Source organism: Hypanus sabinus, chromosome 20, assembly GCF_030144855.1.
Source record: "Hypanus sabinus isolate sHypSab1 chromosome 20, sHypSab1.hap1, whole genome shotgun sequence".
NCBI lineage: Eukaryota > Metazoa > Chordata > Chondrichthyes > Myliobatiformes > Dasyatidae > Hypanus > Hypanus sabinus.
The window spans coordinates 17,110,075-17,132,375 of NC_082725.1; positions in this window are offsets into that span (position 1 = coordinate 17,110,075).

Here is a 22,301-nt window from a genome sequence, read left to right on the forward strand (position 1 = left end):
GTGGTCCAGCTGGCTCTGGTCACTGGCGCTGTGAGGGATGAGGTGACTGCGCATCGCAGTGGGGATAAACACAGTGGACTACCGGGTGTGGTTAGCCGACATGTGTGAGTCCTGCAACACCGGCCTAGACCGGCGGTCCCGCTGGGGCGACCCACGCGGATGTGTCAGGGGCAACACTGCATCTCAGCAACAAAGCCCTGGCTTTCCGGCAGGGAAGCTCCAGGAGGTGGACCTGGCAGGCAAAGTGACAATCACCGTTGGTCTCACAGCCGCCCGCAGCGGTGGAGCACACCCCAAGGTGGCACAGCGCAACGTAGCGCAACCAGGTCAGCCTAGGGCAAGGTAGACCTTCCCACCATTAACCAGCAGCGATCAGGTGAGTGACCCTGTGCTGGCCTGGGTGAGGAGATGGCTGAGCGTTGGACAGCGGCCAGAGTGGGCAGAGGTCTCCGCCTTGGATCCCATATTCTCAGTGCAGCACGCTGGAGGTGCACAACAGTTTGCTTTTCCGGCAGCGGCAGTTTTCCAATGATGACAGACATCTGCTGGAGATGGTAGTCCCCCATGCTGCAGCAGGCCAGTAGGTGCCGACCAATTCAGAGTCATAAAGATCGTGGACAGGCTTAATGAACACCTCTATAATCCTGGGTACAAGCAGGACGTGGAGCTCTTCGTGTACTGCTGCGACGCTTGCCCACCCCAGAAGGGCCAGGCTGCTATTCTAGGGCAACAATGCAGCAGTACAAAGTGGGCCCCCAGTATGGAGCTACTGTCCCCCCCGGGAAAGCGAACTATCACTCAAGCTTAGAAGCTGCTGGGAGGGGCCCGGGAGAAGTGCTGACCGCATCTCTGGTGTGGTATATCGGGTGCGATTTTCTGGGCGGTGGAAGGCGGTCATGCTGCACCGGGACCGACTGGCACCATGTTGGTTGTTGGCCACCACTGACCCAGCGAGGCTGAAAGAAGGAAGTGATGCTACAGGTGCCCTGCCTCTTTCGTCAGAAAAGATTTCCTCCCATGGTGGGGGGGGGGGGGGGGGGGTGCAGAAAACTCCCGGTGCCCCAGGTGGCAGTGTTGACCACCACTGGGACCTTTGGATTTTGCTCTGGACTCTGAGATTGCTAGGGATGGTTGACCTCTCAGGTGGAGGCAGTGTGACACTCCGGAGGGGGGCAGGGCTGACAGATCTCTCCAGCATTCCTAATGAAATATTTTCATGGGATTACACTGGGTTGTTCAAGTCCATTTATTGTTACATTTTAGCTTGGGTTGTACAGTTATTCACGTGTTTTTGTGGGTCACCCTAACTGTAATGGCTGCATGTAATAATCACCTCCCCCATCTGTATGTGACTGAGTGGATCCTCTTCCTGGGTCATAGAACCTGGACAGTTGTTGAGTTTAACAAGCTTCCTCATCTGTCGTCATGGACTACGCTATGCTAATCACTTAATTGGAAGAGTGTTGCATCAGCAACACTCAATAAGCTCAACATGATCCAAGACAAAGCAACCTGCTTGATTAGACATTATTCATCAACATAAACTTTAATTCCCACCAGCACAATCTACAAAATGCACTATGGTTATTCAACTGTGCTACTTCGATGGCACTCCCCAAACTGCCAGTCTCCACTGTTAAGTAGGACAATGGCAGCTGGTCCATGGGGACACCACAATCCACAGGTTCTCCTTTGTTGCATGCCATTCTGACTTGGAGGTACATTGCTTTCCTTCAGTGCTACTCGGTTTAAAGCTTGAATCTTTGTATTTATAGAATGACTACAACGCCTTAGGTAGAATTGGGGCTGGGGAATATACATTGGCCTTGCCAGTGACGTCTACGTCACCAAGAAAATAAATAAATGATAAACATAGTGGAAGCCATGTATTTCTTGGTGGGGTGAATACCCTGTTTCTTTGTTGCATGGTTCTCTGACTCCTACGACAAGATACATGGAGAACTGTGGCTACAGTATACCCTGAATTACTCTAACTGAGCCTCATAGTACAGTTGTAAAGTTTGGTGAGGTGTTATCCTTCTGATAAGATCTAAAATACTGGTCCGGTCTGCCATTTCAGATCCAATGGCAATTTACCTGGAACACAGCAGGAAGATGTCCTATAACTCAACCTGCACCAAAAATAAATAATATCCCTAAGACTTCATTTAATCTCATTATTCTTTGCAGGGACTTGCAATATGCAAACAGCCTTTCATTTTCACTTCTCCTGAATGACAAGTACTTACACCAAATGGAGAATTTTTGGAGGGGTCTGATAGATCCTGATTAAACATAACTTCTTCCTTTAAAGTGACAGTGTTTTGAAATGAATAACAGCAGCAATGATGAATAGGTTGAGAACTAGTCAACCATAAATGGTAATGTTATAGTAATCATGAAGACTAGTTAGTGCCATCATGCAACAGCACTTGTGTGAAATTTATCAACCCAATTCAGAAACAAGTACAGTATTACTGTCATTTAACATTCAATTCAAACAGCAATGGCAAAAATACTAAAATTTTATTGATCTATTAATAAGAACATAAGATGAAGGAGCAGAATTAAGCCATTCAGCCATCAAGTCTCTCTGCTATTTAATCGTGGCTGTAGATAGTGCCAATGATCATCATCTGTGGGCTGTGGTCTGCAACCTTTTGCCTTCCCTGAAAGTCTTAACTTACTTACCAATCAAAAATGTATCTATTTCTGCCTTACGTGCACCTCATGACTTGTCCTTCACTGCATTCCAGCTGAGGAAATTCCTTCTCATCTCAGTTTCTAACTAGATAATAAGTAGATAAGCATTAAGTATCCGGGACTCCTCATCTCATGTTCTTGATATTTGTTATTTATTTCTTTTATTTCCTTTTGAATTTGCACACTTTGTTGTCCTTTGTACACTGGTTGAACATCTAGTTGGTGAGGTCTGGCATCAATTAGTAGATTACAGCACAGGATCAGGGTACTCATCACTCAGTGTTGTGCTGAACCAGCTAAACCGCAAATGATAAACACCCAAACACTAATGCATCCTACCTACACCATGCTCATATTCCTCCATTGTCCTTACATCCACGTGCCTATCTAAAGTCTCCTAAAAACCTCTAACGTATTTGCCTCAACCACCTTACCAGGCAGCACATTCCAGGCATCCACCACTTAGAGTAAAAAACTTAACCCTCACATCCCCCTTCTCACCAACAATGCATGTCCTCTTGTCTTAGACATTTCAACCCTGGGAAACAGATGCTCTCTGTCCACTCTAATTATGCTTCTTATAATCTTGTAAACCTCTATCAGATCTCTCAGCCTCTGACACTCCACAGAAAACAACTCAAGTTTATCCAGCCTCTCGTGATAGCACATGCCCTCTAAACCAGACGGCATTATGGTGAACCTCTTCTGCACCCTCTCCAAAGCCTCAACATCTGTTCTGTAGTAGAGCACCCAGAACTCTACACAATACTCAAGATGTGGCCTAACCAGAGTTTTATAAAGTTCCAACATAACCTCTTGACTTTTGAACTCAATGTATTGACTAACAAAAGCAAGCATTCCATAAGCTTTCTCAACCACCTTATCGACCTGTGCAGCCACTGTCAAGGAGCTACGAACTTGGATCCCAAGACCTCTCTGCTCAACATCACTGTTAAGGACTTTGCCCTTAACCGTGCACTGTCTCCTTGCATTTGCCCGACCGACATGCAGCACTTTACATTTATCTGGGTTAATCTCCATCTGCCATTTCTCAGCCCATTTCTACAACTGCTCTATGGTGTTGTCTTCTACACTCTCCACAACTCCACCACTCTTGGTATCATCTGCAAATTTACTAACCCACACATCTACATTTTCATCCAGGTCATTTATATACATTACAAACAGCAGAGGTCCCAGCACAGATCCTTGCGGAACACTACAAATTACAGACCTAAAGCTCAAGTAAGTCCTTTCAATAACTACCATCTGTCTTCCATGTGCAAGCCAGTCTTGAATCCAAACAGCCAATTCACTGCAGATCCCATGCATCTTAATTTTCTGGATTAGCTTCCCATGAGGGACTTACTAAAATCCATGTAGACAACATCCACTGCTCTATCATCAAAAACTCAGTCAAGCAGGTAAAACATGACCTGCCCACACTCAAAGCCATGCTGGCTCGCCCTAGTTAGGCCATGGGTTTCCAAATGCTCATATATCCTATCTGTAAGAATTTTCTCCAGAAATTTCCCTACAACTAACATGAAACGCACTGGTCTATGGTTCCCAGGATTTTCCCTTGTTCCCTTCTTTAGTAGAAGTACAACATTAGCCACTCACAAATCCTCCAGGACCTCGCCTATGGCTAGAGAGGACACAAAGATAAAGGTCAACGGCCCAACAGTCACAGTTCTTGTCTCCTTCACTAACCTGGGGTAAATCCCATCAGATCTTGGGGACGTATCGACTTTAGTACTCCTTATGAGGCCCAACACTTCCTCCTCCTTGACTTCTAAATGCCTTAACGTATTTATGCACTCAGCACTGATCTCCTGGTCCTTCATATCCTTTTCCTTGGTAAATACCAAAGCAAAATACTCATTTAGTACCTCACTCACATTTTCAGCATCCAAGTAAATGTTCCCTGTTTATCATTGACAGGCCCCACCCTCTCCTTAGTTATCTATTTACAATTGATGCATGCATAAAATGCTTTGGGATTCTCTTTAACCCTACTTGCCAAGGACTTTTCATGGCCCCTCCTGGCTTTCCTAATTCCCTTCTTTAGTTCTTTTCTGGCTTCTTTATACTCCTCATGTGCTTCATTTGATCCTGACTACCAAAGCTTCACATACTTTTCATTTTTCTTCTTCACTAAATTTATCACCTGTCTGGACATCCAAGGTTGTCTTATTTTTCCATCCCATCATTCCTTTTAACAGGAACATACCTCTCCTGTACCCTGCGCAATTGATCTTCACACAACCCACCCCCCCCCCCACATGACTGATGTGGATTCACCAGTGAAAAGTTGTTCCCAATTAACACTTCTTAGTTCCTGCCTAATGCCCTTGGAATTTGCTCTACTCCAATTTAAAACTCTCCCACAAGTACCATACCTATCCTTATCTACAGCTGCCCTGAAAGATAAGGAGTTGTGGTCACTGTTCTCTAACTGTTCACCCACTGAAAGGTCAGTCACCTGGCCAGGCTCATTACCCAACACCAGGTTCAGTACAGCCCCTCCTCTCATTGGGCCATCCACATATTGACTTAAGAAACCTTCTTGGATACACTTGAATTCAGCCCCATCAAAACATTTTACACTAAGAAGGTCCAAGATAATATTAGGGAAGTTGAGGTTCCCCATGACAACAATTCTAATAGTTTTACATATTTCCTTAGTCTGTTTCTCAGTGCCCTGGTGGCTGTTGGGGGGGGGGGGGGGTCTATAGTACAATCCCATCAGTGTGATTGCACCATTCTTATTCCTGTGTTCCAACCAAATGGACTCAGTGTCTGACCCCTCCATTATGTCTCCCCTGAGTACAGCTGTGATATTGCCCATTAGTAGTAGTGCACTCCACCTCCTCTATCTTTTCTAAAACTTCAAAACCTGGTACATTGTTCACCTATTCCTGCCCCTCTCTCAATCAAGTTTCACTAATGGCTACAGCATTGTAGTTCCATGAACGGATCCATGCTTTAAATTCATCACCCTTACCCATAATACTCCTTGCATTAAAATGTACACACATCAAACTATCTGATCCACCATGCCTGTTATTTCAATTTTGCCTTTCAATACTTTTCCTGGCATCTACCTTCTCCGATCCTTCCCTTACTGACCTGGAGCTCTGGTTCCCAGTCCACTGCAAAACAGGATATTGGTTCCCCTCCAGTTCATGTGCCACCCACCTCTTTTGTACAGGTTGCCCCTTCCCAGAAAAAGTTCCAATGATCCAAGAACTTGAAACCCTGTCCCCTGCACCATTTCCACAGCCACTCATTCATCCTATTCATTCCACTATCACCCCATTCCTACCTGCACTAGCTCATGGCACAAGGAGTATTCTGGAGATTGCAAACTTGGAGATCCTTCTCTTTGGGCTCTTTTCTAACCCTATATACTCACTGCATAGGAACTCCCCTTTTCCTGCCTGCATCATTGGTACCAATATGTACCATGACCTCTCTTTGTTCTCCCTCCTCTTTGAGGATATCCTGCAACCACTCTGATACATCATGGACCTTAGCATTAAAGAGGCAACAGACCATCCTGGTGTCTCTTTTGCAGTCACAGAATGTTCCTTCTGTCCCCCTAACTATCAAGTCCCCTATAACTACCGCATTGCCTAATTTTACCCTTCTTTGTCAAGCCTCAGAGCCAGCCACAGAGCCACCAGCCTGGCTGCTTGCTGCTGTGATCTGATGGGACACGTCCCCAGCAGTATCCAGAAGGGGATACTTGTTGCTGAGGGGAATGGTCACAGGGGAACACTGCACTGACTTCTAACCTTTACTTCTCCTGGTGGTCACCCACCTGCTGTCTGAAGCCTGTGCTCTAGGTGTCACCCCCTCTTCAAAAGCCTTGTCCATAATATCTTTAGCCTCTGAATGATCCTGAGTACTTCCAATTCCAGCTCCAACTCTGTGGCCCAGTCAGTCAAGTCCTGAAGTTGGGAGTACTTTCCACAGATCTAGTCATCAGGGAAACTGTCAGGCATCCTACATCTGCTAGGAGGAGCATTCTATCCTGACTACTCTATACCAAAAACGAAAGAGGCTTGCCTGTTCTTAACTGTGCCTCCAGCTGATCACACTGAAGCCTATTAGGCCAAAGCATTCACACTCTGTCACTGGCACACTCTGACAATGACCGCTCTAAAAATGGCCTCTCCACTTGAGCCTACCCTGCTTTTACTCGCAGCTGAAGTTAGGCCTCTGACGCTGGCACTTTCCATTCTATTATGATTAGTATTCTATTAAGGATTTAATGAGTACATGCACAAGAAAATGAATCTCAGGGTTGTATATCATGACATATATGTACTTTGATAATAATAAGTTTTCTTTGAACTCTAAACTTTGGGTATCCCTTTATTCTGAGGCTGTCACTTCAGATCTTGGACTTTCCTGCTAATGGAAAGATCTTGCTTTTCAGTAAGCACTGTTGTTGAAGGGTGCTATGTGGTCACAGGGCCATAATTATTTATCTGTTCAAAAGATATAACTGGTTTCACCATTGGTTCTATACTTGTTTACTTGGCCTCATCAACATTGGTCACCTATCTACAGGAAATATGTCAATAAGGTTAAAAGAGGGCAGAGAAAATGTACAAGGATATGACAGGACTTCAGGACTAAGTTATAGGGAGAGGGTGTATAGGTTGATAAATATATACACAATTATCAGGGATATAGATAGGGTAAATGCATCCACTGAGGTTGGGTGAGACTAGAACTACAGGTCATGGGTTAAGGGTGAAAGGTGAATTGTTGAAGGAGAACATGAAGGGAAACCTCATTTCTCAGAGGATAGTGACGACGTAGAATGAGCTATCAGTGCAAGTGCTGGATGCAGGTCAATGGGACTAGGCTGATCAATAGTTCAGCATGGACTAGATAGGCTGGAGGGCCTGTTTCTGTGCTGTAGTGTTCGATGGCTCTATGACTCTATTCAAGCTAACAGGATTCCATGAGATCTCCCTCAACCCTGCTCCGCCAATCCTTCAGAGCGCCATCAAGTGCAGGCCCTGATCCATGAAACACTCCACATGCATTAAGGTTTTCATTGCAAGGGTCATTCTTAGGAACCTCCTCTGTCTCCTTTTCAGAGCTATCACACCATCTTTAGATACGGGGCCCAATATCGCTCATGATATTCCAACTGCAGTTCTGACCAGCGCTTTATAAAGTATAATTTCCTTGCTTTTACGTTCTTTCTTTTATAAAATAATTCCGTTCTGCACCTTTTTACGTATAATTGTTCCTACAGATGATTGTTTGGCTTTGCTGAGCTGACCAACTGGTTCTGACATCCTTGTAATTCTCCAGCAAGAAAAGAAAATGAGAATTGCAAGGAATAGAAAAATCAGATGACAGCAGCTTTTTAATCGCAGACAAGCTAGAACAGTGGTTATATATTAATGTCCCAATGTAATTTCCTGTTGATAGTGTGCGACTGATGAACAACAAAACTCTATTACACGGCCTGCATGATATCTAATATCGTTGATATCTTGTTGCCACAAATTGAGAACATTAAATAATATAAAGTTGCTCCTCTTGACAGCAGAGTTTATTTTTCCACCAATCTTTTCTTCCCTCAGTGGCCACTTTATTAGGTAGCTCCTGCGCTTAATTCAAGTTTATATTCGTGGTCTTCTGCTGCTGACACTTACTTCAAGGTTTGACATATTGTCCATTCAGAGATTTTCTTCTGCACACCGCTGTGATTTTGTCGCCTTCTGTCGGCTTGAATCAGTTTTGCCATTCTCTTCTGATCTCTCTCATTAATAAGACATTTTCCCCACAGAACTGCCATTCATTTGATGCTTTTCTGTTCTTTGCACCATTCTCTGTAAATTTTAGAGACCATTCTGTGTGAAAATCCCAGGAAGTTTGCAGTTTCTGAGATACTCAAACCATCCCACCTGGCACCAACAATCATTCCACAGTCAGAGTCATTTAGATCACATTTGATGTTTGGTCTGAACCACTTGATCATGTCGGCCTACATGATTGGCTGATTGGCTATTTGCACCAATGAACAGTATACAGGTGTAACAAATAAAATGGCCATTAAATATATGTGGCAAAAGATATTCAAACACTATATTCATTCTGAACACTAGAGATTTTAACTGATACTGGAAATCCAGAGATATGCACACAAAAAGCTGGAGGAACTCAGCAGATCAGGCAGAATCTAAGGAGAGAAATAAAGAGTCAATGGTTCGGGCTGAGACCCTTCATTAGGACTGGAAAGGAAGGGTGAAGAAGCCAGAATAAGTGGGTTGGGGGGGCTGGAGAAGGAGTACCGGCTGGAAAGTGATAGATGAATCTGGCTGAGGATGTGAGGGAAACTGGGAAGTGATAGGTGAAAATGGTAAAGAGCTGAAGAAGGAGGAATCTTATAGGAAAAAAGACTGGACCATTGAAGAAGTGGAAGGAGGTGATAGGCAGGTGAGAAGAGAAGGGGTAAGAGGGAAGCGAGAAGGAAGAATGAAAAGGGGCTGAGGGAGATGGCTGGAATTTATTCTGCATTCCTAGACTGATTGTAAAAGGAGTTCTGGTTTGTATCAATTTGCAATGCATAGTGCAAATCCATTCTTAGTGCTTAATTGACTGGTTTGAATCAGAACGCCATGTTCTGAATGATTTGTTCACAAAATCTAGCACCACATAATGAGTAAATTCAACCCAACGTCCAACCTATTTAACAAAACACTGAGGGATAGCTTAGCCCCTAGGCATCACTTGAAGCTACGTGACAATTTAAGCACTCAATGAGTAAGTATTCTCTCCACCAAGATAATTGAATTTAATAACTGGGTGAATACTCTGTGTGCATAGGTAATCAGATATGTACACAATTTAGTTGTAGGAGAGTGATTCTGGACTATTAGATACTAAACAACAAACACCAAGTATTGTCTGACCTAGAACATTCCACTGGGCAGATATGGGTGTTAAACATTTCCCTCTGATAACTCATTGTAGTATTGCTAGCCTATCAAGCAAGATATTTCTTTCAAAATTTATTCATGCTAAAGCATAGATAGAACCATTAATAACCAAACATGCAATTATAGTACAAGGTTTTCAGAACTAGTTACATGCTTGGCTGATTTCAGGAGCTCTGATTCATGATAATAGTGATGTCTTGAAGATCATCCTGGGAAGTTGCTGGTCCAAGACCCTGATAGGATCATGGGATTGTATGGGGCTTGTTAGGAGTTGGACAGGCCTTTATACTTTTTGGAAAATGTGTGGATGAAGACTTATTCCCTGGACGTTCATCTCAATCTTGCAATGAAATGAGTTTCAGGGGCCGAATGCTATGCACAGACAATACTAGGAAGCTTGTTTAGTACTATTAATCATCAATTCTTTTCAAGACTATTTCTTCTCTTTTTAATCCCTTAGCTTCAATGGTTAGGCCATAAGTAAAACCAAATGGGACTAATGGCTCGCCATGTAGGGGCCAACAATCCAATAATAATATCCTTCCTCACTTTGTAAATTGGACGTTAGCTTTTTGTATTTAATGACTCCAATATACTTTAAAGTATCAGAATGATTCAAAAGCTTTACTTGAATATGTTTGCACTTCATTTCAAACAAGTAGAACAACCCTAATGTGCTTTAACCATGCATTCATTTTGTTTGCTAGGGATTTTATTAAGATTAAATTTAACTGAAATAAACAGTAGAAATATAACTTGAAATAATAAATTTTAATGAAAGATATTAAATCGCACTCTTAGATTGTTACACATTACAGCCAGTCATTGCCCTAACGTTATATTTGTTTATTTAAAAGTTTAGATAAAATCTTGTCTTCTGGCCTCAGAATTTGTGCGACAGATCTTTGTAACCGTTTAAATATTACCTTTCTTCATTTAAGTATTTATCTTCAGTTACAGACTTGCAATTTGATAGCACACCAAAAGGACATGTGTAAGGCTTGAAAAGCTCACCCCAGTGGTATCATCATGCCTTTAATTTCTGGAAACTGTACAAATGCTGCCTCTCACAAGCAAATTAAGGTTAGCAAGGATTAACTATCAGTAACCCTATCAGCTCCCGTGTAGCTGATACAACACCCAATGACACAACCTATCAACAGTTTTCTGAAGAAAGCTATCTGTTTGATTCTGTGATACTTAAGCACCAAGATAGAGTAGCTCTGCTCAGTTTTAGCTCTTTGTGTCTATTTCTAATGCTGTTTGGTCTAAAATCCATCAATCACCTTCCGTTCAGGTGATGTGCAGTATAGGGTTAGTCAGATTGTTTAAATCAAACAGGTTAGGCAGCAAAAATGCAAAGAATTTTATTAGGGCATCAATTATTGTTACAATGAAAAGTAAAAGTTTTAGCTGAAGATATTACTGACATCTGTAAAGAACACTGACTCTGATCTTTGAATTTTGAAAAACCTTATGGTACAATATATACAGGAAATGAAAAATGTTCAGTGCAGAAGGAATACACATATTGAGGGACTAAGATAATAAAGAAAGAAATTAAAGTCAAAGAGTTAAGCTCTTTTTCAGAATTATTGAGGGAGTTCCTCAAAGCTGATCAATTTTATTAGCCTTGGCTTTACACAAAATATCACACTGGCAAACTTCAGAAGTAAGAAACATGAAAAGCCGAGAAAGAAAAAAATTCTTTCCACCAAGGGAGAAGTAGAACTTATTGAAATATGCTTCTTCATTGTATCCATCAAAAAGCATAGTAAATGAAACAATTTTCAATATCATGTATAAGATATTAAGAGCAAGGCTCCAATGTACATTTTTTCTAATTAACAAACAATATGAGAGAAATTAGCTTTATTTCTCACATGTATATTGAAATGTTGAACAGTACTAGATTTACCTCAATGACCAATACAGTCCAAATATGTGCTGGGGGCAGCCTGCTAGTATTGTCATGCTTCCGGCCCCAGCATAACATGTCCACAACTTACTAACCCTACTAATCCATACATCTTTAGGAGACCATAGGGAGAATATAAATACTCCTTACAGAAAGGGGCAGGAATTGAACCGTGATAGCTGGCACCGTAAAGTGTTATGCTAGCTGCCACACTACCGTGCCGTCCCACATTAGACCGCTCCAGTCAGCAAACAAAGGTGAATATGAATCTGGTCCAGAAGCTAATGTACAATGTTATTGCAGGTTACGAGGTTCCTGTCACCTTGTAAGATAAATTAGGTAATGCAGCTGTACATTTCGCACATCTTTTCTTGGTGTCATTGTGATGATTTTCTTGCAATTACTGCATCTGTTGTCACAGAGGTTTTTATCGTCTCATTGAATGTCCAGGAGTCAGGGCCAAGCATACAAAGGTCATCCTCTCTGAATGGTTTCTTATCTGAGAAGCTGCTCTTACAGTGCTCTCATCAGATGATAGCAGACTACAGACTTCCCCTTAATTCACGAGTATAACACCAAACATAGAAAGCTATACTTATAAGGAAGAAGTTTGTTACTGCGACTATTTCCAGCATCAGCTGTAAATAATGCAAGTGTATGAGATTATGAATGTCTTTGAATAGATTAAATTGAACAACACTTCTTCCTCCAAGAGTCAGCAATCTGAGTGTCAAATGAATATTTTAAAGAATGGGGTGAGGTTACAAGATGTTCTTTAAACTAAGTGTTCTTGTAGCAGGAAATGATTTGTCACCAAATGACAATTGACGTAGAGACTGATGTGTATTCTATAGATATAAATATTTTGAACCTGAAGTTCCAATGAGAAAAAGATTAAGGATTTAGGATTACTCTTACTCTTAGATGGTCTGGTAAAGAGCTACCATTGATACAATGGGACAAATATCCCTTTCCATGGTGTAAATTTCCATTATTGCTATGAACATCAAGCGGTATTTCGGAGTACACAAAGTATTAACTGTCTATAAAAATTCCACTTCCAGTTTAGAAGTTATCAGCCTTTTGATAACATTATCCCCCTTCTATTGTATCAAATTCAGCAGCATACAATGTAATAGCTCCTAAAATCTGCATCTTGAACCTTTCCATTCACAGAGGCATTCAAGACATCTCAATGTAACAAATGATCTCCTTTGAACCTAGATCTAGCAACTCTACTCCAAAAAGCTGGAGGACAGCTTGGGAAGAAAGTACTATAGGTATACACCTTACATCTAACTTTAACAGCTCAACAACCAGTCTTCAAACTGCCGTGAAACACACAGACAAACCTGTCCAGGATAAGAACTGATCATGATCATACAGGCCAGTTAAGTGGCACCTGACATGTCACCACCTATCTATCCACTGGCACATAATACTAACCGGTCCGTGATACAACATCCTGGAATTACATATGCTGAAAACACAAGAGGTTCTGCAGATGCTGCAAGTCCAGAAGAATTTGGCATGTTAGACAGCAACTCTGGAGAGGAAGGAATAGTCGAGGTATTGGGTGAGATCCTTCAACAGCACTGGAAAGGGAAGTGCAAGACGCCACAATAATATGGTAAGGGAGGAGAAGGAGTATCGGCTGGCAAGTGATACCAGCTGGGAGGGAAGATAGGTGGGTGGGAGAGGGGGGATGAAGTGAGAAGCTGGGAGGTGTTAAGACAATAAACTAGTTATGGGATTTTAATTTGCTGCGTTTGCTCTTAAAAGTCATGTGAAAGACTGTCTCAAAATTACTCTCAGAAGTGCAATTTTTGTTCAATGAAGATGACAAGGAAATAATCGTTCCTCTCCTTTATAACTACCTTGGGTAAATGCTGTAGCAACTGTACAATGACAGACAATATTAATCATAGAAATGTAATAATGACTGTGAGATAATCTACAAATGATTATCATAAAGTAATGCTGTCAATATATAATGCACAATAGGAAGATTATAGCAAAAATCAAATTATTGTGGTATAGCTAACAAATATAATAGTGAACCTTTAGTCATTTGCAAATGTCAAAATATTGAGGATGGATCACTGCATTTAAGTTCCAACAGCATGTTTTGCTTCTTGCAAAGATCTAGCAAAATTCTGCTCCTTTTGATTTCTGTTAAAAATCACTGTTGGTGTCAGCTAAAAATTAGCAGTTGTGAACTGTTAGTGGAGTGGAAAATCAGACAAAAAGAGCATAAAGTTTTGTCATACACTTAATGGCCACTTTATTAGATACACCCATACATCTGCAGCTAATGCAAGTATCTGATCAACCAATCATGTGGCAGCAAACTTCTGCATAAAAGCACCAGAATGGGGAAGAAATGTGATCCAAGTATGTTTGACCATGGAATGCTCGTTGGTGCCAGACAGGGTGGTTTAAGTATCTCAGAAACTGTTCATCTGAAATTTTCACATGTAACAGTCTCTAGGGATTACAGAGCATGGTGTGAAAAAAACAAAACAAAAACCACCCAGTGAGCATCAATTCTGTAGGTGAAAATGCCTTGGTAAAAAGAGAGGTCAGAGAGCAATGGCCAAAGTGGTTGAAGCTGACAGGAAGGTGCCAATTACTCAGATAAGAATGTGTTACATGTGTTAGAGGTGTGCTGATGAATATCTCTGAATGCACAACATGCCGAACGTCGAACTGGATAGCAGCGGAAATCCAGGAACGTACGAACAGCGGCCACTTTATTCAGTGCAGGAGATATCTAATAAAGTGCCCATTGGATGAGCATGAGACAAAACTGTACTGGGAAGAAGATTTGTAGTGAGAGAGAGAGAACGAGAGAGAGAGAGAAAGAAAGAGAGATTCATACATCCATGAAGTGCAAAGAGGTTTACGTAAGCAACGAGATACCCACATTTCCAATGCAGTTCATTGCAGGTCACGGTCTACTCCACAGAGAAACCAGACTGACTAGGACTTCCTTTCCATGCAGTGCAGGAGGCTAAGGGTGACCTTATACAGTATCATAAATTCACGAGGGGCATAGATAAAGCAAATGGTCACGGTCTATTCCACAGAGCAGGGGAGGTGAAACTGAAGGGCAGCTTTTTAACTTGGGAGGATAAGATTTAATAAGGACTTCAGGGCAACTTTTTCAGTGGGTGGTGAGTGTATGGGTGTATGAGTGAGGGTGGTGGGTGTATGGAACAAGTTGCCAGAGGAAGTGGTGGAAGTGGGTAAAATTACAATGGTTGAACGATAATTAGACAGCTACATGAATAGAATCGTTTAGAGGATTATGGGCCAAATGCAAATAAATATATCTAGCTCAGCTAAGCTAATTCACTGGCATGGACTGAAAGTCCTGTTTTCATGCAGTGTGTTGTAACCCTTGAAATCAAAGCACACTAATTACAAATACTTTCAAGAGTCACATGGGAAACAACAGAACATTTTTTGAGTATCATTGACTGTAAAGATAAAAACAGAACAGGTAGCAAGCGCAGAGGCACATGAAACTGCAGAAGCTCTAATCTGGGGCAAAAAAACACACTGCTGCAGGAACAATTGTAGAAATCCATTAAAGTACTGTGTAAAAGTCGTAGGCACATAAATATAGCTAGGGTGCATAAGATTTTTGCACGGTACTGTATATGTGAAAATGGAGCGGAGAACAAGTTTGTAAATCTGGCGGGAACGAAGGATGTTGGGTGTTTGCGGAAGTCATAATAATTTCAACCTTTAATATAAAAAGAGTTTTTAAAAATCTCACCAAGAACAGAGAACTGTTTAATGTACTTTTAAATTATTTTAGAGTAAACTAAGGTCAGATATTCACACCTGATTGTGGCAATGCCAGTTTAATTGGCTATTTGACAAGGGTCAGACTGTGTCTGTATGACCCATTCTACTTTAGCCCACATGATCTCTTCTACAAAGCTCATTGGATTGATTTTCTCTGTGCTCTAGCTATTTTGCATGAAGTTCACTATGTACTAACTTTCTGACTTTCTGAGAACTACATCAACTGTCAGAAAAAAACTCCACAGCAGGAGTTCCCAACCTTTTCTATGGCATAGATCAATACCATTAAGCAAGGACCCCAGGTTGGAAACCCCTGCTCCACAGCCTCAGGTTTATTTTCATACAAAAATGCATGCATTGCAGCAACAAATATTCCATCTAATGGTGCACTACTGCTGGTCTTCAAATCAGTTTGCTTACGTAGTAGTTGCAATTTCCAGGAATTATTAGCATCCCTAAGGTAGAAGGAAAGAAAATCAATTGCTCTTGCAAAAACTGGTGCACATGGCTAGAAACATGCTCCTTTAACTTAGAAGGCAAGACCTTCTACACTGAAATAGTTTTATAGGATCATCAGTTGAGGCGTTACACTTTGCAATTGGACAACAGAGCTTAAAGCTTTTTTGATCTGGAAGGTAGTAAGTCCACAAGGGGCATGAACTGATCTAATTTGTTAAAACTAAGTGGTAGCTCACCACATTAATGGATGCAGTTGGATTATGGTGTTTGTTGGCTTCAGTGTAATATAACCCCTCAGCAATGACATGCACACATAGGTCCACATAAACCAAGAACTCCCAAGATTACATTAACAAGAAAGTATGATCGAAACCACAGACTTGTAGAGACATTCCATACTCCATACAAGCAACAATACATCCCTGTATATCATACATTGCTGCATTCATTGAACTCTTGATTGCGCCTGGGGCAAGTAAACTTCAGGCCCCATCAATAGACTTTCCCAAACCTTAGATAACATAAAGTTTGTGCAATGTATTTAATTATAAATGACATATTAAATTACATAATAATATAATTTAGTTGTAAGTCCAATGTCTGTGAATAGCATTCAATTGTATATTAATGTCACTTTTATCCAGTGATTCTTTTAATATCATATAAGCCTCTTCTGGTTCAGGGTTAAATTGCATATAGCACTACTGCAGTGCCACAGAATCATAGAAAAGCACATCATAGAAACAGGCCCTTCAACCCATCTAGCCCATGCTAAAACCACTTTAAACTGCCTACTCCAGTTAACCTGCACCGAGACCATGGCCTTCCATCCTCTTACCATCCATGAACTGAGCCAAACTTCACTTAAATGTTGAAATTGAATTCACATGCTCCACTTGCACTAGCAGCTCATTCCACACTCTCACAACCCTCTGTGTGAAGAAGTTTCCCCTCATGTTCCCCTTAAACTTTTCACCTTTCACCCTTAACCCATGACCTCTGGTTGTAATCCCACCCAACATCAGTGGAAAAAGCCAGCTTGTGCATGCCCTATGATAACCCTCGTCAGGTGATCATGTTCAAGTAACTGATCTTTTTTTTTAATTGTTATTGATTCCAATGGACAGCATCAGAGTTCCAAAGAGCTTGGCAAATAATGCATTTGCACATAGATTTTTCATCATTTAGTAACAAGTTTCTTCTCACAGAAATACTACCTCAAGTTAGTATCATTTCCCTTTAGTAGCTGATACCAAACCTGGATTTTATAGTGAACAATGTTCAATCTCCTCATAGTTTCATGAATTTTCTGTGGACTTTCACACTCCCCTTCAGAATGCAAAAGAACCAACACAAGGCAACTGGGGATCTGGAATCTGTGGAAACAGGGTGAGCATCAGTGTTTCCTTAAGCAGCCAGACTGAAAAATCCTTAACTGCGAAGTAGCGTGCCTAAAACAGAAAATATATCAGAATACTAATTCAGCTTGTTACCCGTGCAGAAAGAGCAATGAGAGCTAAATGAAAATACGATTATAGGAGTGAGTTAAGAGTCAAAAAGAAGTAAAAGAGACAATATTTTTTACATTTACAATTATTTCAAATATGAAGCAATAAGATTCAACATTTGTGAAAGTAAATTTTAAGTACAAAGCATATGGTTACCCAAAATTATGATTGATCATGCCATTAAAATTGTTCTCACTTGAATGGACAAATTCTCTACAATTTCCAGATTGGTTGGCATCTATTAGGTAACAACCCACAGCTGATGCCATTATGCCCTTGCAAATATGAAGATTCTCATCAATGCATATACATGTGTAGAGAAATGTAATTCACTCATGAACTTCCTTATTATTGTTGATAATTGCAAATGTACATCATTGAAACATTACTGTTCTACTTATGTTTTAATAGAATTGGGTGATGATTGTCCTCACTGCAAAATCCAGCCCATTAAAGTTCAACCAATGATTTTAAACGAGCATTCACTCATTCAATTTATAATAAAATTCAAAGATGAAACAATGGGACTTTCTGTCTCCATGGCAATGCATGTACTCTTCTCAGCAGAGGTTTAATCTGTATTTTAATTAGCACTGTCCCAACCAATTATTTTTGTAATGGAGTATTCCATTATTGAAGTAATTAATCTAATATTCAAACCTAGAACAAATTCAATGAGATGCCAACACGTTGCAATTTAAGACAATGAACATACAATAAATCAGAAAATGGAATGATATAATTCCAGATCAGTTGAATTTCTTAGGCAGTGCATTTCAGTGTAGTAAGTCACAAAATCAGAAACGTAAATTAAGAAGTCATCTAACTTTTCAAGATATAAAATCAGTATTCAAAACAGATTTAGTCACAATGACTTTTCCCTGTATAACCTCAAATTGAAAAGAGTATTTATTCAGGAAGTAAAGGATCAATGAGGAACAAATTGTGCACTTTGTTATGTAATGCTCCGTACTGGTGCAAGTCCACGCTGTCATCATAGAGCACATCCTCACATCAGCCATTACAGCCTGGTTTGCCATTGCATCCTTTCACAATACATGCCTAGTCAGCTAAAAATGCTATTGGCTGCAGTCTGCCATCATTATGGGACTTGTATGTGTCTAGGACAAAGATACAGGCAAGTAAAATCATCATGGACACTACCCACCCAGCAAACTGCCTTTTTCAAAAGCTTCCTTCTGGAAAGGACTTTAGGACTATTAAAACAAAAACTTGGCACCATCTTAAAAGTTTCTTCTCTTAGGCAATTAATCTGATCAACCATTTTAGTTAGCCCCTCCCCCTCTATTACCTCAGTCACAGCAGTGTAAACACTTTAAACCACTTTTTATAATGCTGTTTACATTGTAAATACATGCTAGTATTTATGTATTAATGCAGAATTTATTCCATATCTATCCATTTACCTTTGGCTTTATTTTTTATATAATTCTTTATTTATTATAATTGTTGAACGTAATTTTTGCATGTTGGGCCAACATAGTAAATTCTAATACATGTAAGAGTATATGCTGAATAAAGTCGATCCTTGATGTACTATTCAGTAGATTCATACATTGCAATTAATTGTAAGTACAATGTATGCCACGTTCTGCTATTTTGGAGAACACATTGCAGAAACATAATACAGAAATTATTAATGTATTGACAGTGAAATTTTTCACTTTCATTTTTGTTCTTCTGGAAAAGTGACAGCAAAGTTGGGAACACAGGAGTATTCCAGGTGAGCAGTTTAGTATAGAAATTCTAAAGATACTCCACAGTACATCTTAGTTAATGACACGGAAATTGTGTGAACTGAAAAAATTATCATGAGACAAGACCTTTGAAATTGGACAAGGATCTTCAGGACTATAAAAGTAGCAGGAGAGAATTTGAAGCAGGGAATCAGGAGGGGCCACAAAGCAGGTTTTTATGATTAGGATAAAAGAGTTTCCTAAGGCATTTCATACATACATTGAAAACAAAGGGGTAACTAAGGAAAGGGTAGGACAACTCATCAAAAGAGGGAATTTATGCCTGGACCCAGAAGAAGTTAGTGAGATATTAAATCAGTAGTCACCATGAGGAAGGGCATTGAGAATAGTGAGATAAAGGAGAGTGACAGTGTCATTTTAGGGCATGTTATCATCAAGAGGGAGAAGGTCTCTTGAAGAACATTGAGTTGGGTAAGTCCTCATGTCCTGATGGGACCTATCCCAAGTTATTTAGTGGAGATTGCTAGGACTTGACAGAGATCTTTGTTTCTCTTTTTTGGTCACAGGCCATAACCTGGAGAGTTGAAGAGTGGTCAATGTTGTGTCTTTTGTTTAATACAAACAAACCATGAAATTATAGATGGGTGAATGTTACATCAGTGGTAGAGAAATTATTGGGGTATGAACTCCTCACATCTGGAAAAGCAGGAAAGGTATGCCTATTTAGCTCCAAATGTAAATGTGGCAGTGTAAGCGTTTACAACATCTCTGTGCTATTTCCTTCAACTTTCATACTGAATCCAACCTTCTCACCTATCCAGGAAATCCTTGTGACATTATGCTGAGGGCTACATCAACACATATATTGTTGTTCAGAATGCTGGAAAAATACTTTCTCTATCATTGACGATTTCCAGGCAACCTTGCAGGGCATTGGTTACATATTTAGGCTGCTGTCCTCATGTCCTTGAAGAAAGTAATTGCCGTTTCAGTTATATCTCTTTAATATATTGCTTTTTGTATGAAACAGTTAAATGAAGGGAAGAAGAAAAAGGGAGGGAGAGAGAGGGAGAGTGAGAGAGGGAGGAGAGAGAGTGAGGGAGAGAGAGAAGGATTTTATGCTCTATAGCATGGAGGGATTCCCACAGGATTTGGGAAAACTGTGAACTGGCGTGGCCTTAAAGCTCCGTATGACAACTTTATCAATTTTATGAGTAGGAAAGGCCTTCATTTGATTAATGTCTAGCTCTTGTGTGATGTCAACCATTTTATTATACAATACCCTGACAGTGAGATGTCATGATGACAATCCACCATACCAGTCTTAATGATTCAGAACCAAGCATTAGGGTGGTTGATTGATGGTCAAGGATTTATCCCCTGCTGCCATGGCTTTTGTTTCCAGTAATGCATCTATAAACAGAAAGTGAATAAATAAAACAAAGCTAGTGAGATTAAAATGAAGTTTCATCATATTAACCATGGACTATTTAATTTTTTTACAGATTTTTTTGAGTGCTGACATACATTCCTTAAAGACACAATTCTTGTTCACAATGTTCACAATAATATCATTGTCCAGAAAAGTTTAATTGTTTAAGGAATGGAACAAGAAAAATATAAAAGTTGGACAGAGATTTGAGAGAAGTGAGGTAATTCCTCAAAAGTGATTCTTGCATTCAAATTATTGTTGTTCTGTTTGCCTTTCACTTGCAATTTCAAGAAGACTGCTGCACAGATTTGTAGCTCCATCAAATGCTAAAGTTAGAGAAGCTCTCACTCTCAGCATCAACGGAGTGTAACAGGATCTGTGATCATCATTACAGACAGTGGCCAATTGAACCTGGATCACTGATGCTGTAATAGTATTATGCTAACAGCTATGCTGCAACACCACTCTTGTTCAGCATCTCGATCCTGTCCTGTCTTGGGATTGGAGGACTCTTCATGAGCATGGGTGCCTGCTAGGGAAGAATGGAGCTTGTTCTGCTGTTGTTGTTTTGCATTGTTCTGCCAAGCATTGTGATCCCACCAAGCTTCACCTGTCACAGTCTAGCCATCATCCTTCCCCTCCCCCCCCCAACTTTTTATTTTGGCATCTTCCCCTTGCCTTTCCAGTTCTAAGGAACGATGCAGCCCAAAACATTGACTATCTATTCATTTCCATAGATGCTGCTTGAGCTGCTGAGTGTCTGCTGCATTTAGTGTGTGTTGCTTTGGATTTCAGTATCTGTAGATACTCTCATATTTATCATTATAGAAATTGCTTGATTTTTGTTGAAGAGACAAGCCAATTCTGTATGGATGACTTATTTGCATTAATCTTTTATTAAAACATAAAGCACTGAACAAAACAGCACAGTGCAGGCTCTCCAACCTACTCCAAGATCAATCTAACTCTTCCCTCCCATATAGCCCTCCATTTTTTCTATCCATGTGCCTATCTGAAAGTCTCTTATATGCTCCTAATGTATCTGCCTCTAACACTACCCATGACAGTGTGTTCCATGCACCTACCACTCTATGCTTAAAAAACATACCTCTGACACCCCCAATCTACCTTCCTCCAATCACCTTAAATTCATGCCCCCTCGTGTTAGCTATTTCCACCCTGGGTAAAAGTTTCTGGCTGTACACTCTATGGCTTCCGATCATCTTGTATACCTTTCATTCTCCTTCACTCTAAAGTGAAAATCCTTCTCCGGAGCTTCCACATCCTTCCTGTAATGAGGCAAACAAACAGAATGCAATGCTCCACGTATGGGGTAACCAGACTTCTATACATCTGCAACATCACCTCGTGGCTCTTGAACTCAGTTCTCTGACTAATAAAGACCAATACAACATAAACCTGCTTAACCAACATACCGACTTGTCTAGGTAGTAAAGAAGCCAATAACCTTCTTTGTATGCCTTGGCCTTGCTTTCAATTTGATTGAAAAAAATCAGCAATGAAACCATAATATTCATGAAAGAAAATCATAAAATATCATAAAATATCAGACTGACTTCAACTGAAATACCTGTTAGATATTACCAATCAAATCCTCCAATTTTCTCTAAAAGGTTCAAAGTTCATTTATTATCAAATATGTATGCAGTATACAACTCTGAGATTCTTCTTCTCCGAATAGCCACAAAATAAAGAAAACCATAGAAGTGGAGTCAAAGAGAAACAACAAACCCCATAATCTCCTCCCATGCA